General features: G+C 32.5%; 1 protein-coding gene across 3 annotated transcripts in view; it reads right to left on the bottom strand.

The window, feature by feature from the left end:
- LOC142349955 (uncharacterized) overlaps nucleotides 1-13640 on the bottom strand; it is a 48282-nt gene that overhangs the window by 31022 nt on the left and 3620 nt on the right. Inside the window, exon 1 of one of the 3 annotated variants that reach the window (XM_075401820.1) lies at nucleotides 3630-3906. The exons of 1 other annotated variant lie outside the window; for it this stretch is intronic. The gene's annotated coding sequence lies outside the window, so the exon portion shown is untranslated. One more of the 3 variants, XM_075401819.1, reaches the window with a different exon arrangement.

Genomic DNA, 13640 nt, shown 5'->3' with positions numbered 1-13640 from the left:
CTATTTCTGCTACTTGAAAATTGAAACATAAAAATTGTCAAAAAAGACCTAATAGATCTCCTTTTGTTTTTCAAAGAACTGAAATCAACAAAACGACTGTTACCATATTCTAGCCTGCAATTGAATATTTTCAGACTTTAATATATATTTTATGATCGCGGCTCCTCCTATTTTTTTCGAATTGAAAGACCAAACTGTACATAGAAAGATTTTGACAAGTCAATTCTGGCACCGTTTTAAAATCAGTAAAATCTAAGAAAAATTCAAACTAATACAAAAAATGTGCCCGCGGAGTCTAATATCATTTCAGCTCTTCACTATCAGATTTCAAGAGTTAAAAACCTACCTATCTCAGTTCTGAAACATTGCATCTCCAGAATGTTTTAAGTTTCTTTATGTGCCATTTTTCTTCATGATTATGTCGCAGTCATAGTGTTCACCCATGCTAAATTAATCATGTACAGTCTGAAAATTACACATGCACCGAAGTTAAGTCTGAGCAACATAAACTCATACTTTAATTGCTTACAACGATTAATTACTGTAGTAGTATACACGCTTTTCATTCTTAAGCTAGATTGTAGGTAATTAGCACAAACCGCACCTAGCTAAGTGGTTAAAACTTGCTACGCAAAGTAAATGTTAAAAGCGAATTCCTTTTGAAGAAAACCTTGTTGGCTGGAATCAAGCTGAACATACTTTTTTCGTGCAGTGAGTTTTAATAAAAAAAAATCAAGACTAGCCTGCATATATTGAAAATTGAATGTCATTAGACTGATTCAACGATGATTTGCACTGTCACCAACCTCCAGTTGTTCAGTTTTGTTGTAGTGTTCAAAACCATTCTTTTAGTGAAATTTTAAGTTACAGACCAACAAAAATTTTACAAGCTCCATTAATTTTTGTGCGAAGTATCAACAAAAAGCAAAAACGTTTTTATGGTCAAACTGCGTAGCGTAAATTTTTTGCTTGAGATGAACCAAAATTTTCCCTAGCTCTTCACTTTTCCCGAAATTTTGAAGCATTACCTGTGGTAACTTCTTTCTTCCTTATTAATAAGAGCAGTAAAAAGAAAACGAGCACCAAAGCACAGATAGCAACGAAGAATCTCTTAGCATGGAAAAACATCTTTCATAAGATTTTGGCGAAAACTATTTTTAAATCAACTGCGTTTTCTCAAAAAATCTAAGAGTCAATATTACATTTTTAAAAAATTTAGTACGGACGGCTTTGAAGAGATTTATTCCAGAAATCAGAATCATAGGACATATTTTTAAGTAAAAGTGAATATATTTCGTTTGGCCCCGATAGAATTAAGGGCTATATTTTTACTAACTATTCAGATTTCTTGCTGCAAAAAACTTCGAATTTTAATACACAGATTGTGAAAAACAGAAACGGTCAACTAAAAACATTTTTTTGTATTTAATGAAATTTTGTTAGTTTTGCAGATTGGACGAGTGAAATGACTTGTTATAAAATGTGTATAAATTTTATCGATTTTCAAACAGAAGTTTTTATTAAATACCCAACAACCGTATTTTTTCCTTAATCCTTCTCAAGATGCAGGCTCAGCAACAAAATACTCTCATTTTATATGAGAAAAAATGCCAAATTTTAGTCAAAGAGGCCAGCATTTTAGCAAAGGTTACAGATTCGTATTTTCGGTAAATTAGTTAACATTCGAAATTATGTTTCATAAAAAGTTCCACTGAAAATCAACACTTCTGGTTGTTGTTGGAGAACCTCGGAACTTTGTATATTTTTGTGAACTGACAAGTAGGATAAACATAAAGTTGCCACATTTCTTTTGAAAATATTGGGAACGGCAATAACAGTTTTGAAATAATTGTTGTTAGACTCTATAATAAGCTGCAATTAACAACTGAGATATCATTTTTCGCGGAAGCTTATTTTTCTTCTGGGAGACAAAAAGCAATCGCAACAAAAATACATTAAGTCAGAGAGAATGAGAAAACTAATAAAATGGCGTCCTTGAGCCAAGAATTTTTTGAAATATGGTGATCAATGTTTGCCTTATAACGTTTAATATGATCGCATTGCTCCATTCAGCTCCTTAACAGACATTTTTCAACATTTTTTGTTGTAAAGGTCTAAAGCTTATCAAAATTTAGCAAGTAAAGAACTGAACACTATCAATATAATTTATTATTATACCAAATATTTTTCCATATATATGAGTATATAATTTCTAGGTGAACAGACAAAACAGCTCCAGACAAAAAAGTCCCGGACAAAACAGCCTCGGACAAAAGAGTCCAGGACAAAAGAGTCCCAGACAAAATAGTTTGAACTAAACATAGAGTTAAACATATACACACCAATTAACAAAGGAACCACATAGGTTATTCATATAATTGTAATTCATTGAACAAATATTAAGCTCATTACAACATAGTTTTAGCCAAAATGTGTTTTCTTAAACAACTTTTTGGTATAATCATCGTTCATATAAATAAATGTGTTTCTGCGTAATCGCAGCGGAGCAGCAATAGGCTTTCAGTCTGCAGTGTATTAACAGTAACCTATTCTGAGCTCGTCTCCTTTTTCAATTATTCCTCACATCTCAGACTGTTTATTTGGTTAGCTTGAACGCTCTTTTTTGGTGACTATGGCCACTTTTTTTGCGTCTGAGACTTTCACGTGATACCATTATTGCAGCCAACATGGGTCAGGCTATGGTCGACCTGGAGCTATGGTTAAGTAAGAGCTCATCCTTACACAGACGGCTTCACGGAGGCTGGTGATTGATTTGATATTCATTCGGGACTATTTTGTCTGGGACTGTTTTGTCTGGGATTATTTTGCAATTTGGGTCCATTTTGTGTGGGACTGTTTTGTCTGAGACTGTTTAGTCCGGACACAAATTTATAAATTATGAACTCGAAAACTATAATGTTAAAACCAAGTTTCAGTATATTAGTATTAGCGCAATCAAAAATAATTAGATAGTAAAATTTTTCCTCTGCTGTTTACTTAGTCAATTATATCAAACGCTGGTAAATGATAAGAAGGTAATAAGAATAAGTAACTACAAAAGTATTTCGGATTTTTAAACTTTCGCCTCTTACAGACAAGACAGTTGTTTTCTTTTTTACACTGTACACTTTACAGTTTTTTTTTGTTAATTTCAAAACTAGCGCAAACTCCTTTTGGCACGTTTTGTTCAATTTTAATAGCGCTTTGTTGGAAAACAAAACGAGTATTTACGCGTAAAAGAAAGACTATTTTACGCAATAGGGAACAAAAATATGAATTATTCATTAGTACGGTCCGCGATTCGTGAAAGTTCGAGGGTTATAGCAGGCGGGGAGATGGTTGGGCGGGGGGGGGGGAGGCAAATATTCAAATAATTAGATAGTTCGATTACTGACAGTTCTGGGCTACGGGTGAGGTGCTGGGAATAATATATTCTGGGACCTAATATATTTTTGAATCTATAACAGATAACTAAATGAACAGATGAAATAAACGGAATCAAAATTAAAAAATTAAACCTATCAAATTTCTTACCTTGCAAGTAGATAAAATACTTGTTTTTCTACGAAAGCTTTGTTTTGAAAAATACAAAAAATATCAATAAAATATCTTGAATTGATATACTCGACCTTGAATAATTCAATATTTGATTGAATGGGACTGGAATTTCGGCCACTTGAAATCGATTTACTGGACGAAAATTTGATTAGAATATGCCAGACAAACTTGAGAAGATGCGATAGGAATAAATTATATTTGCCAAAGAATAGGGGGGTCATTTAAGGGTGAATTAAAAGTTGAATAAAATAAAATTTCAGATGCTATGGCTTCTTATTTGCCTCAAGCAAATAAGTCAAAAAATGTGTCTTATGAACAAGTATGACTATATATGTATATGCCACTAGAATTGATCGTGATCAATTTTTTTTTACTTCAGCTCCAAAAATGTATGGATTGAATAAAGCTCTAAATGTAACTTCTATTTGAAAGGCCTCGCGGATACAAATCAACAAAAGATTAAAGACTTATTTTGTGGGGGAATCAATACAACGCTTGAAGCGTGCATCACTGCAGATACAAAATTAATCCAGATATAAAAAAAACAACGGAAAGCAGAACGCACGGCCGTGGTAGTCAACGTGTATCCGTCCGTTCCTGGGCTATTTTTCCCCAATAAAAGCAGCCTTTGTAAATTCTCGATCATCGTCAGAGAACAATTAATTTGGATTTTTGAAGCTAACGTTCGCGTGTACACTGTTATCATTAGTACATAAACCACCACAGAAAATAATAAGGTCTCTTTCAAGAAAAAAATACCCTTTTGAAATCAGGGGTAGACCAATTAAGGGCTAATTTTCTGGGCTCCTGAATGGGTTTTGAAGTAGATATAATTCAAGTTCAAACGAGTTAACTTGAAAAAAAGGTACAATTTTGCAGGTATTTGCAGGTAAAAAACTGGAATTAACTTGTTGTTTGTAAAGATCTCTGCCAAAAACGATTGGCGTAAATCTGCATTTTAGGATAAATTTAGCTTATCAAGATATTGTTCACGCGCCATGTGATGTAAAACAATTTCTCAAAAAAGTAGCAAATAAGTTAAGCAAAGTGTGTCCATCATTGCTTCCTTGAGACATGAGTAGTGAAAAGAACTGACCAGAGGAACTGGGGGGGGGGGGGGACACTTTTTGCAACGCAATTTTTTTTGCAAGTTTACAATTTTGGTAATGAGTCATATTTTTTCCTTTTAGGTTATTGTCCCATCCCGTTGTCGCGTTGCAAAAAGTGCCCCCCCCCTCCCCGTTGTTCCTCTAGTCAGTTCTTTTTACTACTGACATGCCAGGTGATTTAATATCCTGATGCTCTGAAAGATTTATAGTGAAAATTTATATAAGAAGAGTAAACAAAAATAATATATTGAGAAGAAGATACATATATTTGTAAATGAGTTGAGTGATAGAAAAGATATCAACTGCGAGTAAATATAACTGTTTTCATACTAAAAAAGATTACCATATCCAAATTTCTCTTCATAACTCTGGTACTGCGTAACAAAGTTGAGATCAAAAGGTTATCCTGTCATATATTTCAAGATTCGTGCACAAGAAGTTCAAATTGCACGAAAGAAATTTATCTCGCAAGATCTTGTAAGACAGAAGTTTATCTGACAAAAACTTGCAAAAAAATTTAATTTGCTAGGTTTTGGAAGACAGAAATTTAGCTAGCAGTTTTCTTGTAAAATCTAGAGTTATATCAGGAATAACTAACTTCAAGGAAACCATTATTTATATTGAAACAGCCCTCTTAGTTTTTGGAGCATACCTTTTCTTTTCGGTTTGTGTTTGTCGTTCGTCTAAATAACCAGGCCGTGTGCCATTCTATTCGTTTTTGCTTCATCCCTTCCCACGTTTTTCTTTTTTTTCTGGTTTCTGAGTTACAGAAAAACAAAACCATTGTTGCAGGGAAACTCTCTTCGACAGAGAACCCTCTTTGACAAATTACCCTCTCGACAGATAGCACAACCCCAAGGAAACTGCACTGCAATACGAAACCAGGAGTCTCCGCATTATGCTTTGGCACAATGTTCCGACCCCGCTCATCCACATTTTTAAACTGAATTTTCTACCAAATCGTGAAGAGAATGAAACCAGAAATTCACAGTTCGGAAAAGAAACTGTTCGAAATTAATTGGTTAATGAGTTAAAAACTGTTTCAATTGGAAACCATTAAACGAAATAGATAATACCGCATTAGAATGCCGATGAAGTACGCCATTGATAAGACTACGAGAAAAGACAAAGGACAAAATATCAAAAACTTTAACTACGGTCAAACTAAAAATCCAAGTTAAAAAAATCAGTATTAATCTCAAAATAGCTTCATATGGAAGCCAAAATTGAAAAAATCATCATGTACTTCACTTCAAAGGAGATGAAATTGTGCGTAACGAGATCCGGCGTCGATTCTACAAAAACAAGAATAAAAAACGGTAAAGTTGACCAACCAACTGATTTCATCTAAAAATTCTAAAAAGACTTCTATGTAACCCGTCAGTAGTGCGAAAATGAAACAAATAATAATAAATAATAGTCAAAAATAATAAATAATTAATAATAAATAAATAAAAACAAATAATAATCAAAGAGTTAATGAGACCTTCCATTGATGAAATCAGGAGACCAGATAAACAACAAAATCAACTAACAAAAGCAAACGTTATTTACAACCAAAAATCAAGATCAATTTTGTGCAAACACTTATTAACACAGTCAAAATGACATCCGATAAAGCCAGATCAAATTCTAAGCGGCATCAGTTAAAGCATCAGATGAAAAATTAAGTAACATAAAACAATTGCCGGTACAGCGGCAGAAAAAATGGGACCGGTCAATAAAGTGACTGGGTAAAAAGTGTACAAAAAAGCACAACAGGGCAACAATTGAAAGTACGTTTGCATGTTGAAAAAATTTACTTCCCAATTAAAAAAAAACATAAGCAGAAAAAATTAGATAGGTGCGTTTATAGTGCCATAGGAGGCATTGAGACATATCATTACCCAGAAAATGACTAAAAAGCGGCAATTAGGTCCAAAAATCAAGAAACCAGGCAAAACTGTCAGATAAAACGTCGGAATAATGGTGTCTGTTAAAATCATAAGCTGTTTTTTGAAACCAACAGATGTTTTCAACAACTCTCCTAGTCAGACGAAAACCGCCATTAATGTTGATATAAGAAGAAAATTAATAAAGAATCTCAAGAGTTGGCAAATATCCAGTAGTCACAAAAATTTTGCTGGAAATCTCGAAGCATCAGAACCATAAAGAATTTATAGTAAAAAAATTTAAACAGATTATTTTCTTTTCAGAAGGAAAATTGTACTGCGACTATGCTAGAAATTGATTTGAATAAATTGATTAAAATGGCATAGAACAAAAATTCAATGCTTTTTAGCATTTATTTTCAAACAAATATCATTAAAGTTATTGCAACCATAAAATTAAACAGCATCAGATATAAATCAGATATGTTTAATTTTAACTTCATAGGAAGCCAATTTTGCATCTCAATAATGGAAACTAAGTCTTGAGCTCACAAAATATCAACGAATACAGGCAGAACTCATAATTCTATAATCAATTTTACAAAAAGACCTTGTAATACTGCCATTAAAACTATAGGCTACCATCTGGAAAGACTATAAGACTATAAGCGTTTTTTTAGTCACATTTTAACGTTAGTCGGCCGTCAATCTAGAGGGACATTGCGAAAATACAACAAAAAGCCACAGGCCATGACCCTTTTCAAAAATTTGAAAGATAGCCATTGATGGCAAATTCAACAATTTTCAATAATAATGAAGAAAAAGTGGGTATAAACTCCGAAACACGTGAAAAAAACGTATATCAGTCTTTAGTTCACAAAATTTCAAACCCGGATGGTTGCCCGCAAAAAACGTATTAAAAAATCTTATTAATTCTATCTTCCACGCTTTACAAACTTTCTAATGATATCACCCACAATTCTCCACCATGAATATATCTATCGGCCAAGGATGACTGTACAATGAGAAACCCTAGTTGAGCATATAGTTCCTCCCCCATAATGGGGGTCAGAACACTAAAAATTTTTGAATAATACATACATTTGTAAATGAGTTGAGAGATATCATTGACCAATAAATTTAGCTATTTCAAACTAAAAACGATTACCAAATTCACTTTTTCAGCTTCTTCATTCAAAAGTTGAGACCAAAAGCCTATCCTGCCAGATATTGCAAGTCCTGCACACAAAGATCATCTTGCAAGAATTAAAATTATTTTCAAAAAAAAAATTTTACTCGCCAGATTGTTAAGAATTCTGCATTGATTGTGCGACTGCTGATAATTAGACCTCAACTAAATAAAGAATTATAACTGAAAACAATGAAAAAGAAAAAAAGTTCAGAATTAAAATTTACATCGACAACAATAGAATATTAGAAGTTATACATCGGGTATACAATCAAAAATAGCTATCTCGTTTGGCAGAGGAGCTCAACTAAAAAGCGCAGCAAACATGGTCAACCAATCAACTTTTTTTTTAAAAAAATTCGAATAAAAAACTGACTAATTATGATGCTCCTTCAAAAATGAGGAAAAAAAATTTATAAAAATTATAAAATCATATAATTGAACTCTCGAATGAATAAAAATCTGTTTTCACCAGCTTACCAGTGAACAAATTACTTATGACTTCTAATACAATTTGTTAAATGATCAAAATATTTAAAACAATTTTAGCGCAGTACATTACAATTTAGGACGTCAAAAATTGAAGTCTCTAAAAACCAGGTGCTCAAATTTGAACTTGATGGTCCTTCCCTCACCCACACAAGTAAAATTGAAGAAATTTAAAGAAATGGCTTTATAGCATTTTGATTGCATCCAATTCTAATCAAGCTTGACTTCAAAAACCGCTAGCACACTCCGAAAAAAATTCAACAAATGAATTTATTTTCAAGAAATAGCAAAAATTGGAGGATTCAGATTTTTTTTCGCTTGATAATAGTTCCCAAGATATATCTCGATAAAATTTTTTAGCAAAATTCAATTATAGTCCAAATTTCAGCTTTGTCACTAATTTTATGTCTTTTTAGACCTTTTGTGACTGATTTCATTGTCTTGAATCGTTGGCTTCCTACAGATGAAACACACGAAATGGCATTACTTTTACACAGATTTTAATCGGCCTTTTTTGGTTATATTTACAAGGACGCCCCTTTCGAAAAAGATCACGACTTCGACAAGAATTACAAAAAAAATCTTAAGATTACTTAAAAACTGAAGACGGAAGGAACACATTGTTGATGTCTTAGATTGAAATTTTGCCATGCTTATTCATAATACTTTTAAAGCTTTTTCGGGCTAACTTTCTATAGGCAAATCCAATGCCAAATTATGGTTAAATTAAGGTCAAAGCTGCAACTAAATTGCAAAGTTAAAAAAATATTAGCAAAATAAATGCTAAATGTGGACAATTGCAAATAAAATTAAAGGAAAATTTGACATTTTGTTTCTCAGAACTTTGCCAATCAATTTGCAAGTCATTAGAGACTTTAACTCAAGTTTGAACACGTATCATAAAAAATTGATCTTAATTCTGTGATGAAAGATTTCAGGATTCGTTTTTAAATTTGACATCGTCCCATTTCCCAAAATAAATCAAATTTATGTTCCGAAATGCGCTCGATTTTGCAGTGTGCTTTTTATACGGCCAATTGAACGATGAGAAATGTACGTCCATATTACGTAACCAATGTCCCAAACATCCATTATTTTGTCGGGCTTTTTCGACCCATGTTCTAAGATTGGAGTTGTAGGCTTGCTTGAAAACAGACAACACTAGACTGTTTCAGTTGAAATTTGCTTAGAGTTATCCGTTTCCCATAGACACAGCATCTAATAATCGAAATTAAAGAAAGCCTAATTGATTCGGATTAATTTCAAAAATGTCCCCCTCGATAATAATTATGGATTAGGATGACAGTTAGCGGCTTTGATGAATTTTCCCATAGCACTGATCGCAAGAGAAATTAAGTCATTGAACCTGGTGTCAGTATTTGCTAACAAAATTTGGGCAGAAAGGTTTTGAAATAATTGCATGCACAAAATGGTTTTGTTTCCACATAATCCAAAACTTATTGAAATTTGAATTTTGGACTATGTCCAGTTAATGTATTTTTTACTTATTTAAGAAAAATAAACTCACAGTCCCTCAGGACCTAAATTTAACACAGTTCTTAAGAAACTACAATATTTAACAGTTTTTGACGACCTTCATGGCTATAGTGAACTTGATCTGATAAATTGGATCTTTGTTGTTTGTGCCCCAATACGTTATACACACCCAAAACAGAGAACAAGTCGTTACAAAGTAAATCACTATGCCAAGGTAGTGTTTGCAAGATACGATTGACCTTGATGTTTTCGCTTTTTTTTCTAAATACCGCTTTTACGGACCGATTGTTTTTCTCTAAACCGTTTCTTTCACTTAACTTAGACTTGATTTAGTAATTGATTTAGTTTTTATCTTGCATTGACACCTCAATTCGTTATCAAAGATGCGCAGTATGGATGCAACGAGCTGCAACTTGGGGCATAAAATCCTGATTACACTTGAAACAGACATATTAGATCTCCTAACAAAGGCATTTGATAGCCTCCAAAAAACCGTAGAGGAGCATTAATAAAAAAAATGAAGCTTTGGAGGAAAAACAGGTTAAAATCAATGACCTTATAGAGCTCAAAAACGCTATACGAGATCAATCAGTTTGCTAACTTTTAAATCTCCATCAACGATAAAACAGCGAAAGACGTGACAAGCGACACGCTAATGTTCTTTGAAAAAATTTTGCAAGTAAGACTTCCATATTTTGATTTAAAAGACTGCCACATCTTACTCTGAACTTTGAAAGGGAACACGTTGCTTATCTTTTTTTTTCAATCATTCTTTTTGTAGATAAGAATACGGTCTGGTCCAAAAAACGTATACTGAGAAGTGTTAAAAACAAAGCTAAAGGACTAATTATTTATAAAGCAAAACCGCGGCTTTATCAGGAAGCGCAAATTAAACAAGAGGCAATCAACGAAGTTTTATCACGTCTACCCGCAATTGCATTGTTTCCGTTATGGTGGAAGAAGATAACTCGGCCAAATCAAAAGTTGTCAGAATAAACGCAATTGATGACCCTGACACACTGAATCTTGTTAAACGAAAACAACCATTTGATAAAATTTTTTGGCAAGTGATAGAGAGATGCCAAATGCAAAACGCTCTTGCAACAGAGACACCTAAGTTGTTTAAGACTCACTTTGAATTTAACTACGGCAAAACTTGAAGTTATCGAATTACGCATTTGATTTTTCCGTGTGATGACAAAACTTTCTGCTGCATTAAATATAATTGCTCACAGCGGAGCATAGCGCCGACAACTATGATTTAAGACCTTAGGATAGGATTAAAAAATTAATTATGATGAGAATCCCTGAATGATTGGCTCTTGCGTGTTCAGCTTCAACGTGTCTTCAACGTTCAACAACGAGAAAATTTAACCTGTTTTTTGAATTTCGCGAACCATGTTTGGTTGCTTAGAGCTGATTAATTTCTTCCAAATTGCTTCGGCTTCACGAATTAGAATACGGTGAATTCTGAAGAGACCGTTCAAGGTGTTCAATTAATCAAGAGAAAAATCAAACATGAAAATATAGGGATCGAAAATCGTTTCAAACAATATTAATATTATTATTATTATTATTATTATTATTATTATTATTATTATTATTATTATTATTTTTATTATTATTATTATTATTATTATTATTATTATTGTTATTATTATTATTATTATTATTATTATTATTATTATTATTATTATTGTTATTATTATTATTATTATTATTATTATTATTATTATTATTATCATTATTATTATTATTATTATTATTATTATTATTATTATTATTGATATTATTATTATTTTCACTATTATTTTTGTTTTTGCACTTGGTACGCAGATCAAACTGCTTTTTTCTTCTAGGAAACACTTCCGAGCCAAAAACGTCTTTTTCGTTGCTACAAAACTAAAAATTTACTGCCACGAAAAACTGAGTGGCTTTCTGAGGAAAAACTCCATTCGCTATTAACCATCCTATTATGGTTACAATTCCTTGTTCACCAGTTAAAGAAAAAAATGTAGAGGAACTGTCGGCCTTTACGTGAGAAAAATTAAAATTTTCATCTTGAAAGGAAACTAATAACAAATAATCAACAGATTCTTAGTACTCCGGTATATATGAAGATAAACAAATTATTGGTATACTTTGTATACATTCATACAAACGTTAAAACCTGTAAAACGAAGACACATGGAGAAAATTTTCTACGGTGAATTTAACGCTAATATAATTCTAAAATAATCTAGGCAAAAAGACTGATAAATTTAATGAACGGGAGCAATCTTGATATTTCAAAATTTTTATTGCCAACTAGGGAAACAGTTTCCACATAAACCTGCCTAGACGTCTTTTTTTTAAACTGTCCGAAAAAATACCAACAAATCAGTCCACTGTTGCGAGTAATGATACTGCAATTGCATCAGTTGCGTCAATGTCTACAGAAACTCATCATAATTGAGAATAACGTAACAGAATAGTGCAGTTCCTTGATCGCTTTCGGATATTGAGCAATAATCAGTTCGGTTTTTCGAACAAACGTTGCATGGTTGACAACATTGCTTCTTGGATTGATAAAATCCGTCATCGGACAAACAGAACTATTACGCCTTGTCGCAAGTTCTTTGAATTAAGGAAAGTATCTGACACTCTCGGCCATAAATTTTTTTTTTGCAAAAATTTTATTGTTACAAGGTAACGAACAAACTCTGAAATTTTCTCAGAAACCTTAAACAGTACACCGAAATCGGTACCAAACAGTCATCGTTGCAAGTAGTATATTCATGTGTACCTCAAGAATCTCTTCTTCGACCAATTTTTCTCTAATCTATATTAATGAATTCAATTCAAAGCATGAGGACACAGACCTGATTCTCTATGCTGATGACACAACAATTGTAACGGGAATCAAGAACAATGGATTGTGCAAAAATCACCAATTAACACTGGAACAAACAAGTGACTGGATAAAAGGGAATAGGATACTTCTGAGCGCAAAGAAACGAAAAATAATCCTTATAATCGTCAACGTAATTTTCGTTTTTCGAAATCAGATGATTGAATCTTTGGAAGATTTCAAATACTTTAGGTTTTGTTATTGATATTCGGTTAAATTCTCGACGATATGTATTTTTGATTGAAAAACGCATTGTGAAAATTGGTGGCATTTTTTACAGGCTAAGAAAAGTTCTAAAATCCGGTCAGTTAATAATAACTTTCGAGAGTTTTATTAGGCCAATTTTAAAATTTGGAGATCTTATCTATGAGACAATTTCTAAAAACTTGAAAACTTATTAAAAAATTGAAAAACTATTGAAACGCTTTCTGAATATTATCTTCCACAGACTATAATTTGAATCGCAGAGGAACATTACACAGTTAAGGAACTGAATACATACGAAATTTTTTAAAACACTTGTTTGTGCCCTTCCCGAAAAATGTGAAATTGGAACATTGTCTAGTTTGCTCATCTGCAGCTAAAAAAATGCTTCAAATAGTAGACCTAAAAAAGTTTCAACAAGCAACCGAGTACGAAAAATTGTTTCAATAAGATATTAACAAAAACTTTCTTACGTAGTTTAAAATATCAAGTTTGAATTTTTAGACAATGCAGACAGTCTCAACGAGCACGAGACACGTAAATTAACTCCAAAAATTTGCTTAGGTTTTCTTTTTGCTTTTTATCTAGTTGCGTTGTATGTCTATTAGTCCTCTTAAAATGCAACCTCTCCTCCACTAGAGAAAATTGAAAACAATTCAGCCAGACCTAATAGTGTTCGCTTGGTTGATCCGGTTTGAATTTGTACGTTTATTTGTGCAAAAACTCTTCTCTTTTGTAATTGGTATGCATTCTAAATGTGGTTGTTGCTGTACCAACCATAAACAATTGATACTATTAATAATATTATGTAAAATAAAGGCACGTGCGTCGGG

This window comes from Convolutriloba macropyga, chromosome 11 (genome assembly GCF_964194025.1).
Source record: "Convolutriloba macropyga chromosome 11, txConMacr16.3, whole genome shotgun sequence".
In the NCBI taxonomy this organism is placed as follows: Eukaryota; Metazoa; Xenacoelomorpha; order Acoela; family Convolutidae; genus Convolutriloba; species Convolutriloba macropyga.
The sequence above is the reverse complement of the archived record's forward strand: the minus strand, read 5'-3'. Positions and strand labels throughout refer to the sequence as shown.